General features: G+C 49.8%; 1 protein-coding gene and 1 long non-coding RNA gene across 2 annotated transcripts in view; one reads left to right on the top strand and one right to left on the bottom strand.

The window, feature by feature from the left end:
• The window catches only part of LOC130273822 (uncharacterized), a 31,057-nt gene extending 27,382 nt beyond the window's left edge, over positions 1-3,675 (top strand). Inside the window, exons 3-4 of the long non-coding RNA XR_008844133.1 lie at positions 849-879; positions 3,586-3,675. This is a non-coding gene — a long non-coding RNA (uncharacterized LOC130273822). The remainder of the gene's footprint in view (positions 1-848; positions 880-3,585) is intronic.
• Positions 1-15,635, bottom strand: part of NEDD9 (neural precursor cell expressed, developmentally down-regulated 9) — a 189,376-nt gene that overhangs the window by 87,930 nt on the left and 85,811 nt on the right. The window lies entirely within an intron of this gene.

The raw sequence follows: 15,635 nt of genomic DNA, 5'->3' as shown, positions 1-15,635 counted from the left end.
TAAGGATGGGATATATAGATTGGATATGAGGATGGGATATGAGGACTGGATATAAGCACGGGATATGAGGTTGTGATCTGAGGTGGGGATGTGAAGTGGGGATATGAGGTTGGGATGTGAGGATGGGATATGAGGACAGAATATGAGGTTGTGATATGAGGTTGGGATATGAGGATGAAATGTGAGGTCAGGATATAAGGATGGGATATGAGGTCGGGATATGAGGTTGGGATGTGAGGTGAAGATGTGAGGGCGGAATGTGAGGATGGGATATGAGGTCGGGATATGAGGTTGAGATATGAGGTTGAGAAATAAGGTCGGGACATGAGGATGGGATATGAGGTGGGGAAATTAGGTTGAAATGTGAGGTCAGGATGTGAGGACAGGATATGAGGACAAAAGCTTCCTCCTTTGTTGCTTTTCCTCCCCCACAAGAATTTGGAAGGAAAAAACGGGCAATGCTGGGTACTCAGCTAGTACAACATATATTATATTATATATTGTAAAATAATGAGTGCACAGCATTTACAATAGTGTTTAATGTTGCTGTCACCTCAAAATAATTTAACACACAACCATGTATGTCTAAACCTTGGCAACAAAAGTGAGTACACCTTTAAGTGCAAATGTCCAAATTGGACCCAATTAGCCATTTTCTCTCCCCGGTGTCATGCAACTAATTTCTACCGTTCACACCTGTTTAGGTCACTATAACCGGCCATTGATTGGTTTATTTAGTTTCTATACTTGCAGATGTTGTCTTGTAGAGGTTACCTCTTTTTGGAGTTGTTTAGATGTAGCTCATTGCTCATTCTTTATCCAGTTTGTCTTTGTTTTTGCTGACATAGTTGTCATAGATGTCAAGAAAGCTAAACTGTGGTAAGTACCGTAAGTTTAAGGTGCTTTTTTGAAGATGAAGACAACCCCTGTCCACATGCCCTATTAAGGCCTATGGATGTCATAAGTAGTGTGCCCCACTTTGGACCCCCTCTATGAGACAAAATTAAGAGGCACTTTATAAGAGATGACTCAGATTGAGACAAACTTAGGCTGTTCTTGTACTATTTATCTGAAAAGGCATGTAATGATACACATCTGAGCTGTTACATTTAAAGACATCACATCACCTGCAGGTGTAAATATCTCTTTTTTACTATTATTATGTGGTACCTATTAACATAACAGACAAATTATCTAGATTCTAAAAGGTCATATTATTAAGTCTTGTTCTGGGGTATAAGTAGGAGGTCTTGGCTAGGGAGCAAAATAGTCTAGCACCAGCCCAGTCTACAGGTTATAGCAAGGCCAGTGTATTGACTTCTAAAGACAATTCTATAAACTTGTTTTAACTCACCATGAATAAAAAAAATACAAACATTAATTTAAAAAACATTACTAAGCTTTGGGGATATGCCAAGTAACAACTGTATATCACTTATCTACAATGTAATGTCATTTCAGCTTGTACAATATACAGCAGTGGCATAACTATAGAGGTCGCAAGGGTCGAAATCGCGACCAGGCCTCATGACCTGCCACTACACTATATGTTGCTGCGGCAGCAGGTCGGGCACTCGGTTGCCGCCCGAGGGCCTGGCCCATTGCTGCCAGCCCCTCTGCCTTCCCTGCCCTCTATCAGATGCGGCCAATGATATAATAGTGCCTCTGGCCACTCACTAACGCCCTCCCTTCCTAACCTGCAGTGGTCTTCGCTCTGGCCGGTCCCCTGGCTCCAAGTGCAGTGAGTCGGGCAGGGACACTGCTGTTTAAGAGCAGCAGATGTCCGTGCACAGGCACACCCCTGACGTCACGGACGTCCCTACTTCTTCTTCTGAGGAGAGGAACCTGCAGCATCTCTTGCCAACCCTCCTCCACAAGGTGAGAGAGTAAGGGAGGAGGCAAAAAGTGTAAGGGAGGATGACTAAAGAGGAGGGGGGGATGGGTGGGTCATGAAAATGTGAAGGAGCATGACTAAAGTTGAGGATGCGGAGGGGGCTGGGGGGCATAAAAGTGTAAAGTAGGATGACTGGAGGGATGGGTGCAGGGGGCTGGGGGGGAGTGTGAAGGATGATGACTGAAGGGGGGGCGGAGGAGAAGGGGTCGGGGATGGGCAGAAAAATGTGAAGGGAGATGACTGAAGGGGGGATGTGGAGGAGAAGGGGGCTGGGGGCAGAAAATTGTGTAGTAGCATGACTGAAGGGGGGTGCGGAGGAAAATGGGGCTGGGGGCAGAAAAGTGTAAAGGAGGATGACTGAAGGCCGGGGGGCTGGCTGCTAATGGGTTTGGTGAGGAGACCAAAGATTATGGGGGGGGGGGGGGGCTGTCTGGGTACAGAGGTGCCAGGAGAGGGCTTAGGGGCTGGGGAGGGTAACAGATGTGCCAGGAGAGGATTATGGGTCTGGGGAGAGTGGCAGGGGAGTCAGGGGAGGATTTAGGGGTCTGGGGAGGAGGAGGGCAAAGGAGCCAGGAGAGGACTTAGGGGTCTGGGGAGGGGGGCAGAGGAGCGTGGAGAGGACTAAGGGGTCTGGAGAGGTGGAACAGAGGAGTCTGGAGGAGGCAGAAGGAGGAGCCTGGAGGAGAAAGACACTGAGGTCTGGGGAGGACAGTGCAGGGGTGAGATTCAGCTAAAGAAGAAACAATGTGTTTTCATTATGGGCACAGTGAGGGAGATTTATCAAATCCAGTGCAAAGGAAAAGTTGCCCAGTTGCCTACAGCAACCAATCAGCTTCTTTCATTTTGCAGAGGCCTTGTTAAAAATGAATGAAGCGATCTGATTGGTTGCTACGGGCAACTGGGCAACTTTTCCTCTACAGAGGTTTTGATAAATCTCCCCCAGTGTGTGTCCGACTTATTCACACTTATTTCTACAGAAAAACTCATCATTATTAAACAGCTTTAAACAACAACAAAGATGTGGTCTCAAATGGTAGGAGGTGCACAACCCCAAATGCAGTTGTACATTTATGCCGGGGAAGCAGATCCTGCCCTTGTGGTCCATTGCTAGGGGCGATCCCCAGCATAAAATGCATACAATGGGGGATGCCTGCAACAGACTACAAGTGCCACATGGGCATCATACACCAGATGAAAGGTGTGAATGTGTAACAAAAAGAATAATACAATAATACAAAAATGTAGGTGCACTACTGTGGTAGATGTAAACTATGACATTGGCTAACCCTCAAACTGATGTTAAAATTGAGACATTAGCCAGTATATCATTATATGAAGGACATACCTGAGCCCGCACACCAACGCCAAGGTCGGTGCCACTTGAGAAACCTTGGCGTTGGTGTATGGGCTCAGGTATGTCCTCCCTACAAGGATATACTGGCTAATGTCTCAATTTTAACATCAGTTTTGAGGGTTGGCCAATGTCATTGTTTACATCTACCACAGTAGTGCACCTAAATTCCTGTATTATTAAACAGCTTAGAAAATGTAAATAATAATTTATAGCTTATATGTTAAGTATATTATTCATACTTAGAATGTAGAGAACAATCTTTAAGTTTACCACTTTGTTCTACATTTCTGTCATAACTTTGTTGCTTACTATTGTTTCATTTTCCTTTGTATGTCAGGCTATGTAACAATCTAACTTGATAGCAATCGCCATAGGAAATCCATGAAGATGCTATCTGACTTTAGTTCAAGCTGCTTTGGTTGTGCCACATTAAACTTCTTGTTTAAAGGAGTACACTGGGATTTTTTGTTATTTTACGATGCTACAGGGGCTGTAAAGTTAGTATTGTTCATAATATAGTGTCCGTATCTGTGTTTCATGGTGGTCTCGCAATTCTTTGTGATTTTTGCCCCAATGTTTATTTTTAACAGCATACAAAATGACTGTTGTCTCAGGTTTTCCCAGGTTGCAATGCGGCCGAGACATTACATCACTAGCCAGGTGGTCAGAGGTAGCCCGTCTTTGCTTTCATGGGTAGCGCGACTGCTGGTTGAGAGGGAGATCATTCTGCAAGAATTGTGGTTTTGCAACAGCTGGATGCACTTTGGTCAGAAACAGAAAACTTACAAACCAGGAATCATAGGACTTGTAGTTTGAGGGAACAAACTCCAACAGAATATATCCAGTTCACAAAAAGATAGCCTCAGCATTATGGTAATCTCACAACATAGCTATTTAGCCCAAAGACAAGCGCAGATCCTTCCTAAGCATGTCCATTACTGTCTGCCAGGTACGTACTAAAATTACCTTATGGTGGATAACCCCTTTAATACTGTTTCCTTGTGTTTGACATTATAACAAAACTAAATACAGAAGGCAAACAAAAAAAAAAGCATTTATATCAATAATCTTATGTCACATATTCTTATATTTAGATAAACTGATAAAATGGTTTGTAAATGATATCCTTGTATAATCTGAAGTATGACTCATGTCACGATGCCGGCTGGCAGGAGGTGGATCCTCTGTGCCAGAGAGGGATTGGCGTGGACCGTGCTAGTGGACCGGTTCTAAGTCACTACTGGTATTCACCAGAGCCCGCCGCAAAGCGGGATGGTCTTGCTGCGGCGGTAGTGACCAGGTCGTATCCACTAGCAACGGCTCAACCTCTCTGACTGCTGAAGATAGGCGCGGTACAAGGGAGTAGACAGAAGCAAGGTCGGACGTAGCAGAAGGTCGGGGCAGGCAGCAAGGATCGTAGTCAGGGGCAACGGCAGGAGGTCTGGAACACAGGCTAGGAACACACAAGGGAACGCTTTCACTGGCACAATGGCAACAAGATCCGGCGAGGGAGTGCAGGGGAAGTGAGGTATACATAGGGAGTGCACAGGTGAACACACTGATTAGAACCACTGCGCCAATCAGCGGCGCAGTGGCCCTTTAAATCGCAGAGACCCGGCGCGTGCGCGCCCTAGGGAGCGGGGCCGCGCGCGCCGGGACAGGACCGACGGAGAGCGAGTCAGGTACGGGAGCCGGGGTGCGCATCGCGAGCGGGCGCCACCCGCATCGCGAATCGCATCCCGGCTGGAGGCGGAATCGCAGCGCACCCGGTCAGTGGATCTGACCGGGGTGCTGCGGGAGCGAGAGTGTAGCGAGCGCTCCGGGGAGGAGCGGGGACCCGGAGCGCTCGGCGTAACAGTACCCCCCCCCTTGGGTCTCCCCCTCTTCTTGGAGCCTGAGAACCTGAGGACCAGATTTTTATCTAGGATATTGTCCTCAGGTTCCCAGGATCTCTCTTCAGGACCACAGCCCTCCCAGTCAACCAAAAAGAAGGTTTTTCCTCTGACCTTTTTGGAGGCCAGTATCTCCTTTACAGGAAAGATGTCTGAAGAACCGGAGACAGGAGTGGGAGAGATAAGTTTAGGAGAGAAACGGTTGATGATGAGTGGTTTAAGAAGAGAAACGTGAAAGGCATTAGGAATACGAAGAGAAGGAGGGAGAAGAAGTTTATAAGAGACAGGATTAATCTGGCACAAAATTTTGAAAGGACCAAGATAGCGTGGTCCCAATTTGTAGCTGGGAACACGGAAGCGGACATATTTAGCGGAGAGCCATACCTTGTCTCCGGGAGAAAAAATGGGGGGAGCTCTTCTTTTCTTATCAGCAAACTTCTTCATGCGTGATGAAGCCTGTAAGAGAGAATTTTGGGTCTCTTTCCATATGGTGGAAAGATCACGAGTTATTTCATCCACAGCGGGTACACCAGAGGGCAAGGGAGTAGGGAGGGGGGGAAGAGGGTGACGGCCGTACACCACGAAAAATGGGGATTTGGAAGAAGATTCAGAAACTCTGAAGTTATACGAGAATTCGGCCCATGGTAGAAGATCTGCCCAGTCATCCTGGCGGGAGGAAACAAAATGCCGTAAATAATCACCCAGGACCTGGTTAATTCTTTCTACTTGCCCATTGGATTGAGGATGATAAGCAGAAGAAAAGTTTAATTTAATCTTGAGTTGTTTACAGAGAGCCCTCCAGAATTTAGACACGAATTGGACGCCTCTATCCGAGACGATCTGCGTGGGCAACCCGTGAAGACGAAAAATGTGTACAAAAAATTGTTTTGCCAACTGAGGCGCAGAAGGAAGACCAGGAAGAGGGATGAAATGTGCCATCTTGGAGAATCGATCAACGACCACCCAAACAACAGTGTTGCCACGGGATGAGGGTAAGTCTGTAATAAAGTCCATACCAATCAGAGACCAAGGCTGTTCGGGAACAGGCAGAGGATGAAGAAGACCAGCGGGCTTCTGGCGAGGAGTCTTATCCCGGGCACAGACAGTGCAGGCTCGCACAAAATCCACAACATCCGTCTCCAGAGTCGGCCACCAATAGAAACGAGAGATGAGTTGCACGGATTTCTTGATGCCCGCATGACCTGCGAGATGGGAGGAGTGACCCCATTTGAGGATTCCGAGGCGTTGGCGTGGAGAGACGAAGGTCTTCCCTGGAGGAGTTTGCCTGATGGAGGCTGGAGAAGTGGAGATCAGGCAGTCAGGAGGAATGATGTGTTGCGGAGAGAGCTCTACTTCCGAGGCATCCGAGGAACGAGAGAGAGCATCGGCCCTAATGTTCTTATCGGCAGGCCGAAAGTGAATTTCAAAATTAAATCGGGCAAAGAACAGAGACCACCTGGCCTGGCGAGGATTCAGCCGTTGGGCAGACTGGAGATAGGAGAGGTTCTTGTGATCGGTGTAAATAATAACTGGAAATCTTGATCCCTCCAGCAGATGCCTCCATTCCTCAAGTGCTAATTTAATGGCTAGTAGCTCTCGATCCCCGATGGAGTAGTTCCTCTCCGCCGGAGAGAAGGTCTTAGAAAAAAAACCACAAGTAACAGCATGCCCGGAAGAATTTTTTTGTAGAAGGACCGCTCCAGCTCCTACTGAGGAGGCATCAACCTCCAATAGGAAGGGTTTAGATGGGTCAGGTCTGGAGAGCACGGGAGCTGAAGAAAAGGCAGACTTGAGCTGTTTAAAGGCGTCTTCCTCTTGAGGAGGCCATGACTTAGGATTGGCATTCTTTTTGGTTAAAGCCACGATAGGAGCCACAATGGTGGAAAAATGTGGAATAAATTGTCTGTAATAATTGGCGAACCCCAAAAAACGTTGGATAGCACGGAGTCCGGAGGGGCGTGGCCAATCTAAGACGGCAGAGAGTTTGTCTGGATCCATTTGTAGTCCCTGGCCAGAGACCAAGTATCCTAGGAAAGGAAGAGATTGACATTCAAACAGACATTTCTCCATTTTGGCATAAAGTTGATTGTCACGAAGTCTCTGAAGAACCATGCGGACATGCTGGCGGTGTTCTTCTAGGTTGGCAGAAAAAATCAGGATATCGTCCAGATACACAACAACACAGGAATATAAGAGATCACGAAAAATTTCATTAACAAAGTCTTGGAAGACGGCAGGGGCGTTGCACAGGCCAAAGGGCATGACCAGATACTCAAAGTGTCCATCTCTAGTGTTAAATGCCGTTTTCCATTCATCCCCCTCTCTGATGCGGATGAGATTATAAGCACCTCTTAAGTCCAGTTTGGTAAAGATGTGGGCACCTTGGAGGCGATCAAAGAGTTCAGAGATGAGAGGTAGAGGGTAGCGGTTCTTTACCGTGATTTTATTAAGACCGCGGTAGTCAATGCAAGGACGTAGGGAGCCATCTTTTTGGACACAAAGAAAAATCCGGCTCCGGCAGGAGAGGAGGATTTGCGGATAAAGCCCTTTTTTAAATTTTCCTGTATGTACTCAGACATAGCAAGAGTCTCTGGGGCAGAGAGAGGATAAATTCTGCCCCGGGGTGGAGTAGTGCCCGGGAGGAGGTCAATAGGACAGTCATAAGGCCTGTGAGGAGGTAGAGTCTCAGCTTGTTTTTTGCAAAAAACATCCGCAAAGTCCATATAGGCCTTAGGGAGACCGGTTACAGGGGGAACCACAGGGTCACGGCAAGGAGTACTGGTAACCGGTTTAAGGCAGTCCTTGAAACAAGAGGGACCCCAACTCTTGATCTCCCCTGTGGACCAATCCAGGGTTGGGGAATGGTGTTGAAGCCAGGGTAGTCCAAGGAGAATTTCGGAAGTGCAATTGGAGAGGACCAAAAACTCAATTTTTTCGTGGTGAGGTCCGATGCACATTAGGAGGGGTTCCGTGCGGTAACGCACGGCACAGTCCAATCTTTCATTGTTAACGCAATTGATGTAGAGAGGTCTGGCGAGACTGGTCACTGGGATGTTGAACCTGTTGATGAGAGAGGCCAAAATAAAGTTTCCTGCAGATCCGGAGTCCAAGAAGGCCTTAGTGGAGAAGGAGAAGGTAGAGGCAGATATCCGCACAGGCACAGTAAGACGTGGAGAAGCAGAGTTGACATCAAGGACTGTTTCACCTTTGTGCGGAGTCAGCGTACGTCTTTCCAGGCGGGGAGGACGGATAGGACAATCCTTCAGGAAGTGTTCGGTACCGGCACAGTACAGGCAGAGATTCTCCATGCGGCGTCGTGTCCTCTCTTGAGGTGTCAGGCGAGACCGGTCAACTTGCATAGCCTCCACGGCGGGAGGCACAGGAACGGATTGCAGAGGACCAGAGGAGAGAGGAGCCGGGGAGAAAAAACGCCTCGTGCGAACAAAGTCCATATCCTGGCGGAGCTCCTGACGCCTTTCGGAAAAACGCATGTCAATGCGAGTGGCTAGATGAATGAGTTCATGTAGGTTAGCAGGAATTTCTCGTGCGGCCAGAACATCTTTAATGTTGCTGGATAGGCCTTTTTTAAAGGTCGCGCAGAGGGCCTCATTATTCCAGGAAAGTTCTGAAGCAAGAGTACGGAATTGCACGGCGTACTCGCCAACGGAAGAATTACCCTGGACCAGGTTCAGCAGGTTCCTCAAAGACACTTCGAATTTCCGAGAAGAAGGAGTGTACAGAGGCAGTGACGGGGTCATTGCGGTCCCAGAGCGGTGTGGCCCATGACAGAGCTTTTCCAGACAGAAGGCTGACTACGAAAGCCACCTTAGACCTTTCAGTAGGAAACTGGTCCGACATCATCTCCAAGTGCAGGGAACATTGTGAAAGAAAGCCACGGCAAAACTTAGAGTCCCCATCAAATTTATCCGGCAAGGATAGTCGTAGGCCAGAGGCGGCCACTCGCTGCGGAGGAGGTGCAGGAGCTGGCGGAGGAGATGATTGCTGAAGCTGTGGTAGTAGCTGCTGTAGCATCACGGTCAGTTGAGACAGCTGGTGGCCTTGTTGCGCTATCTGTTGTGACTGCTGGGCGACCACCGTGGTGAGGTCGGCGACAACTGGCAGAGGAACTTCAGCGGGATCCATGGCCGGATCTACTGTCACGATGCCGGCTGGCAGGAGGTGGATCCTCTGTGCCAGAGAGGGATTGGCGTGGACCGTGCTAGTGGACCGGTTCTAAGTCACTACTGGTATTCACCAGAGCCCGCCGCAAAGCGGGATGGTCTTGCTGCGGCGGTAGTGACCAGGTCGTATCCACTAGCAACGGCTCAACCTCTCTGACTGCTGAAGATAGGTGCGGTACAAGGGAGTAGACAGAAGCAAGGTCGGACGTAGCAGAAGGTCGGGGCAGGCAGCAAGGATCGTAGTCAGGGGCAACGGCAGGAGGTCTGGAACACAGGCTAGGAACACACAAGGGAACGCTTTCACTGGCACAATGGCAACAAGATCCGGCGAGGGAGTGCAGGGGAAGTGAGGTATACATAGGGAGTGCACAGGTGAACACACTGATTAGAACCACTGCGCCAATCAGCGGCGCAGTGGCCCTTTAAATCGCAGAGACCCGGCGCGCGCGCGCCCTAGGGAGCGGGGCCGCGCGCGCCGGGACAGGACCGACGGAGAGCGAGTCAGGTACGGAGCCGGAATCGCGAATCGCATCCCGGCTGGAGGCGGAATCGCAGCGCACCCGGTCAGTGGATCTGACCGGGGCGCTGCGGGAGCGAGAGTGTAGCGAGCGCTCCGGGGAGGAGCGGGGACCCGGAGCGCTCGGCGTAACAACTCACTCCCAAGTACAACAGGTATGCTTAGTCTGTTTGAAGTTCTGACTGTATTACAGGAATATGCTTTATTATTAGCTAACTATAAATTACTTTCAATATGACAACATAATGGTAAAAAAATATAGTTACTTCTGTATTACTGGCAACATATTTATTCTTACTTCTTTTTCTACACATTCAAGTACTGATCCCAAGCCAAATCGATCTTGATCAATTCTGGTAATGATTGTTTTGCATAAATATTTCACATTAAGGAGGCAGTCACCTGTCTTTACATGCTCTGTTAGCAGATGTAGCAAACATTAAACTGGTGTATTATATGCCATTGAAATTAATTGTATATATTGTGTTACATGTTGATTTACAGTTTGTTACATCCATAGCTCAGAACGTAATAAAGTAGCTGTCACGATGCCGGCTGGCAGGAGGTGGATCCTCTGTGTCAGAGAGGGATTGGCGTGGACCGTGCTAGTGGACCGGTTCTAAGTCACTACTGGTGTTCACCAGAGCCCGCCGCAACGCGGGATGGTCGTGCTGCGGCGGTAGTAACCAGGTCGTATCCACTAGCAACGGCTCAACCTCTCTGACTGCTGAAGATAGGCGCGGTACAAGGAAGTAGACAAAAGCAAGGTCGGACGTAGCAGAAGGTCGGGGCAGGCAGCAAGGATCGTAGTCAGGGGCAACGGCAGGAGGTCTGGAACACAGGCTAGGAATACACAAGGGAACGCTTTCACTAGGCACAAGGGCAACAAGATCCGGCGAGGGAGTGCAGGGGAAGTGAGGTATACATAGGGAGTGCACAGGTGAAGACACTAATTGGAACCACTGCGCCAATCAGTGGCGCAGTGGCCCTTTAAATCGCAGAGACCCGGCGCGCGCGCGCCCTAGGGAGCGGGGCCGCGCGCGCCGGGACAGGACCGAGGGAGAGCGAGTCAGGTACGGAAGCCGGGGTGCGCATCGCGAGCGGGCGCCACCCGCATCGCGAATTGCATCCCGGCTGGAGGCGGTATCGCAGCGCACCCGGTCAGTGGATCTGACCGGGGCGCTGCCGTAGCGAGAATGTTGCGAGCGCTCCGGGGAGGAGCGGGGACCCGGAGCGCTCGGCGTAACAGTACCCCCCCCCCTTGGGTCTCCCCCTCTTCTTAGAGCCTGCAACAGTGTTGCCACGGGATGGGGGTAAGTCTGTAATAAAGTCCATACCAATCAGAGACCAAGGCTGTTCGGGGACAGGCAGAGGATGAAGGAGACCAGCAGGCTTCTGGCGAGGAGTCTTATCCCGGGCACAGACAGTGCAGGCCCGCACAAAATCAACAACATCCGTCTCCAGAGTCGGCCACCAATAGAAACGAGAGATGAGTTGCAAGGATTTCTTGATGCCTGCATGGCCTGCGAGATGGGAGGAGTGACCCCATTTGAGGATTCCGAGGCGTTGGCGTGGAGAGACAAAGGTCTTCCCTGGAGGAGTTTGCCTGATGGAGGCTGGAGAAGTGGAGATCAGGCAGTCAGGAGGAATGATGTGTTGCGGAGAGAGCTCTACTTCCGAGGCATCCGAGGAACGAGAGAGAGCATCGGCCCTAATGTTCTTGTCGGCAGGGCGAAAGTGAATTTCAAAATTAAAATGGGCAAAGAACAGAGACCACCTGGCCTGGCGAGGATTCAGCCGTTGGGCAGACTGGAGATAGGAGAGATTCTTGTGATCGGTGTAAATGATAACTGGAAATTTTGATCCCTCCAGCAGATGCCTCCATTCCTCAAGTGCTAATTTAATGGCCAGTAGCTCTCGATCCCCGATGGAGTAGTTCCTCTCCGCCGGAGAGAAGGTCCTAGAAAAAAACCCACAAGTAACAGCATGCCCGGAAGAGTTTTTTTGTAGAAGGACCGCTCCAGCTCCCACTGAGGAGGCATCAACCTCCAATAGGAAGGGTTTAGATGGGTCAGGTCTGGAGAGCACGGGAGCAGAAGAAAAGGCAGACTTGAGCCGTTTAAAAGCGTCTTCCGCTTGAGGAGGCCAGGACTTAGGGTTGGCATTCTTCTTGGTTAAAGCCACGATAGGAGCCACAATGGTGGAAAAATGTGGAATAAATTGTCTGTAATAATTGGCGAACCCCAAAAAACGTTGGATAGCACGGAGTCCGGAGGGGCGTGGCCAATCTAAGACGGCAGAGAGTTTATCTGGATCCATTTGTAGTCCCTGGCCAGAGACCAAGTATCCTAGGAAAGGAAGAGATTGACATTCAAACAGACATTTCTCCATTTTGGCATAAAGTTGATTGTCTCGAAGTCTCTGAAGAACCATGCGGACATGCTGGCGGTGTTCTTCTAAGTTGGCAGAAAAAATCAGAATATCGTCCAGATACACAACAACACAGGAATATAAGAGATCACGAAAAATGTCATTAACAAAGTCTTGGAAGACGGCAGGGGCGTTGCACAGGCCAAAGGGCATGACCAGATACTCAAAGTGTCCATCTCTAGTGTTAAATGCAGTTTTCCATTCGTCCCCCTCCCTGATGCGGATGAGATTATAAGCACCTCTTAAGTCCAGTTTGGTAAAGATGTGGGCACCTTGGAGGCGATCAAAGAGTTCAGAGATAAGAGGTAGGGTGTAGCGGTTCTTTACCGTGATTTTATTAAGTCCGCGGTAGTCAATGCAGGGACGTAGGGAGCCATCTTTCTTGGACACAAAGAAAAATCCAGCTCCGGCAGGAGAGGAGGATTTGCGGATAAACCCCTTTTTAAAATTTTCCTGGATGTATTCAGACATAACAAGAGTCTCTGGGGCGGACAGAGGATAAATTCTGCCCCGGGGTGGAGTAGTGCCCGGAAGGATGTCAATAGGACAGTCATAAGGCCTGTGAGGAGGTAAAGTCTCAGCTTGTTTTTTGCAAAATACGTCAGCATAGTCCATATAGGCCTTAGGGAGACCGGTTACAGGGGGAACCACAGGGTCACGGCAGGGAGTACTGGTAACCGGTTTAAGGCAGTCTTTGAAACAAGAGGTACCCCAGCTCTTGATCTCCCCTGTGGACCAATCAAGGGTAGGGGAATGGCGTTGAAGCCATGGTAGTCCAAGGAGAATTTCGGAAGTGCAATTGGGGAGGACCAAAAACTCAATTTTTTCGTGATGAGGTCCGATGCACATTAGGAGGGGTTCCGTGCGGTAACGCACGGCACAGTCCAATCTTTCATTGTTAACGCAATTGATGTAGAGGGGTCTGGCGAGACTGGTCACTGGGATGTTGAACCTGTTGATGAGAGAGGCCAAAATAAAGTTTCCTGCAGATCCGGAATCCAAGAAGGCCTTAGTGGAGAAGAAGAAGGTAGAGGCAGATATCCGCACAGGCACAGTAAGACGTGGAGAAGCAGAGTTGACATCAAGGACTGTTTCACCTTTGTGCGGAGTCAGCGTACGTCTTTCCAGGCGGGGAGGACGGATAGGACAATCCTTCAGGAAGTGTTCGGTACCGGCACAGTACAGGCAGAGATTCTCCATGCGGTGTCGTGTCCTCTCTTGAGGTGTCAGGCGAGACCGGTCAACTTGCATAGCCTCCACGGCGGGAGACACAGGAACGGATTGCAGAGGACCAGAGGAGAGAGGAGCCGGGGAGAAAAAACGCCTCGTGCGAACAAAGTCCATATCCTGGCGGAGCTCCTGACGCCTTTCGGAAAAACGCATGTCAATGCGAGTGGCTAGATGAATGAGTTCATGTAGGTTAGCAGGAATTTCTCGTGCGGCCAGAACATCTTTAATGTTACTGGATAGGCCTTTTTTAAAGGTCGCGCAGAGGGCCTCATCATTCCAGGATAATTCGGAAGCAAGAGTACGGAATTGTATGGCGTACTCGCCAACAGAAGAATTACCCTGGACCAGGTTCAGCAGGGCAGTCTCAGCAGAAGAGGCTCGGGCAGGTTCCTCAAAGACACTTCGAATTTCCGAGAAGAAGGAGTGTACGGAGGCAGTGACGGGGTCATTGCGGTCCCAGAGCGGTGTGGCCCATGACAGAGCTTTTCCAGACAGAAGGCTGACTACGAAAGCCACCTTAGACCTTTCAGTAGGAAACTGGTCCGACATCATCTCCAAGTGCAGGGAACATTGTGAAAGAAAGCCACGGCAAAACTTAGAGTCCCCATCAAATTTATCCGGCAAGGATAGTCGTAGGCCGGAAGCGGCCACTCGCTGCGGAGGAGGTGCAGGAGCTGGCGGAGGAGATGATTGCTGAAGCTGTGGTAGTAGCTGCTGTAGCATCTCGGTCAGTTGAGACAGCTGATGGCCTTGTTGCGCTATCTGTTGTGACTGCTGGGCGACCACCGTGGTGAGGTCGGCGACAACTGGCAGAGGAACTTCAGCGGGATCCATGGCCGGATCTACTGTCACGATGCCGGCTGGCAGGAGGTGGATCCTCTGTGTCAGAGAGGGATTGGCGTGGACCGTGCTAGTGGACCGGTTCTAAGTCACTACTGGTGTTCACCAGAGCCCGCCGCAAAGCGGGATGGTCTTGCTGCGGCGGTAGTAACCAGGTCGTATCCACTAGCAACGGCTCAACCTCTCTGACTGCTGAAGATAGGCGCGGTACAAGGGAGTAGACAAAAGCAAGGTCGGACGTAGCAGAAGGTCGGGGCAGGCAGCAAGGATCGTAGTCAGGGGCAACGGCAGGAGGTCTGGAACACAGGCTAGGAATACACAAGGGAACGCTTTCACTAGGCACAAGGGCAACAAGATCCGGCGAGGGAGTGCAGGGGAAGTGAGGTATACATAGGGAGTGCACAGGTGAAGACACTAATTGGAACCACTGCGCCAATCAGTGGCGCAGTGGCCCTTTAAATCGCAGAGACCCGGCGCGCGCGCGCCCTAGGGAGCGGGGCCGCGCGCGCCGGGACAGGACCGAGGGAGAGCGAGTCAGGTACGGAAGCCGGGGTGCGCATCGCGAGCGGGCGCCACCCGCATCGCGAATCGCATCCCGGCTGGAGGCGGTATCGCAGCGCACCCGGTCAGTGGATCTGACCGGGGCGCTGCCGTAGCGAGGATGTTGCGAGCGCTCCGGGGAGGAGCGGGGACCCGGAGCGCTCGGCGTAACAGTAGCTTTGGATTCTGAAGTGCTATGCTCTTAATCAGGTTCTGATATACCACTGATTGACATCGTTTTCTCTGTGGGCAGTAATATTAGAGTTTTTCAGCAATTCTCTACTTATCATCACAAACAGTATTACATACAGTAAAAGGTGACACCCCATAAATAGGTAAGATGGGATCAGGCCATTCTCAATATGTGATAGACACAGCTCCCCTCTCCCTGCCTGCACAGCAAACTTTGTAAAGGTCACAATGTAGACAAATAATGTACAGGAATAAAATAATTTACAACCAGTAAGAGAAACAATAAAAACAGATTCGAAAATAGAAAACATGTTTTAGTATCTGCCTTTAATCAGTTAACCCAATCAAGATGACACATTCTCTTTAATTGAAAGTGTCAGAATAATCTCTACTAGCGGAACATAGTGAGGATCATCAGGCTGCAGAAATTGAGCACTTGAACTCAACCTTGTAATTAGTTTATAAAATGCAGTCATGAAACATGACACTGAACTATTGTTAGTACAAAGTGATAGAAAGAAATGAATGAAGAGTAAATTGGCAGGCAATCCTACATAGGAAATGC

Source organism: Hyla sarda, chromosome 5 (genome assembly GCF_029499605.1).
Source record: "Hyla sarda isolate aHylSar1 chromosome 5, aHylSar1.hap1, whole genome shotgun sequence".
In the NCBI taxonomy this organism is placed as follows: Eukaryota; Metazoa; Chordata; class Amphibia; order Anura; family Hylidae; genus Hyla; species Hyla sarda.
Note: the sequence above shows the minus strand (reverse complement) of the source record. Positions and strands in the feature narration are given on the sequence as shown.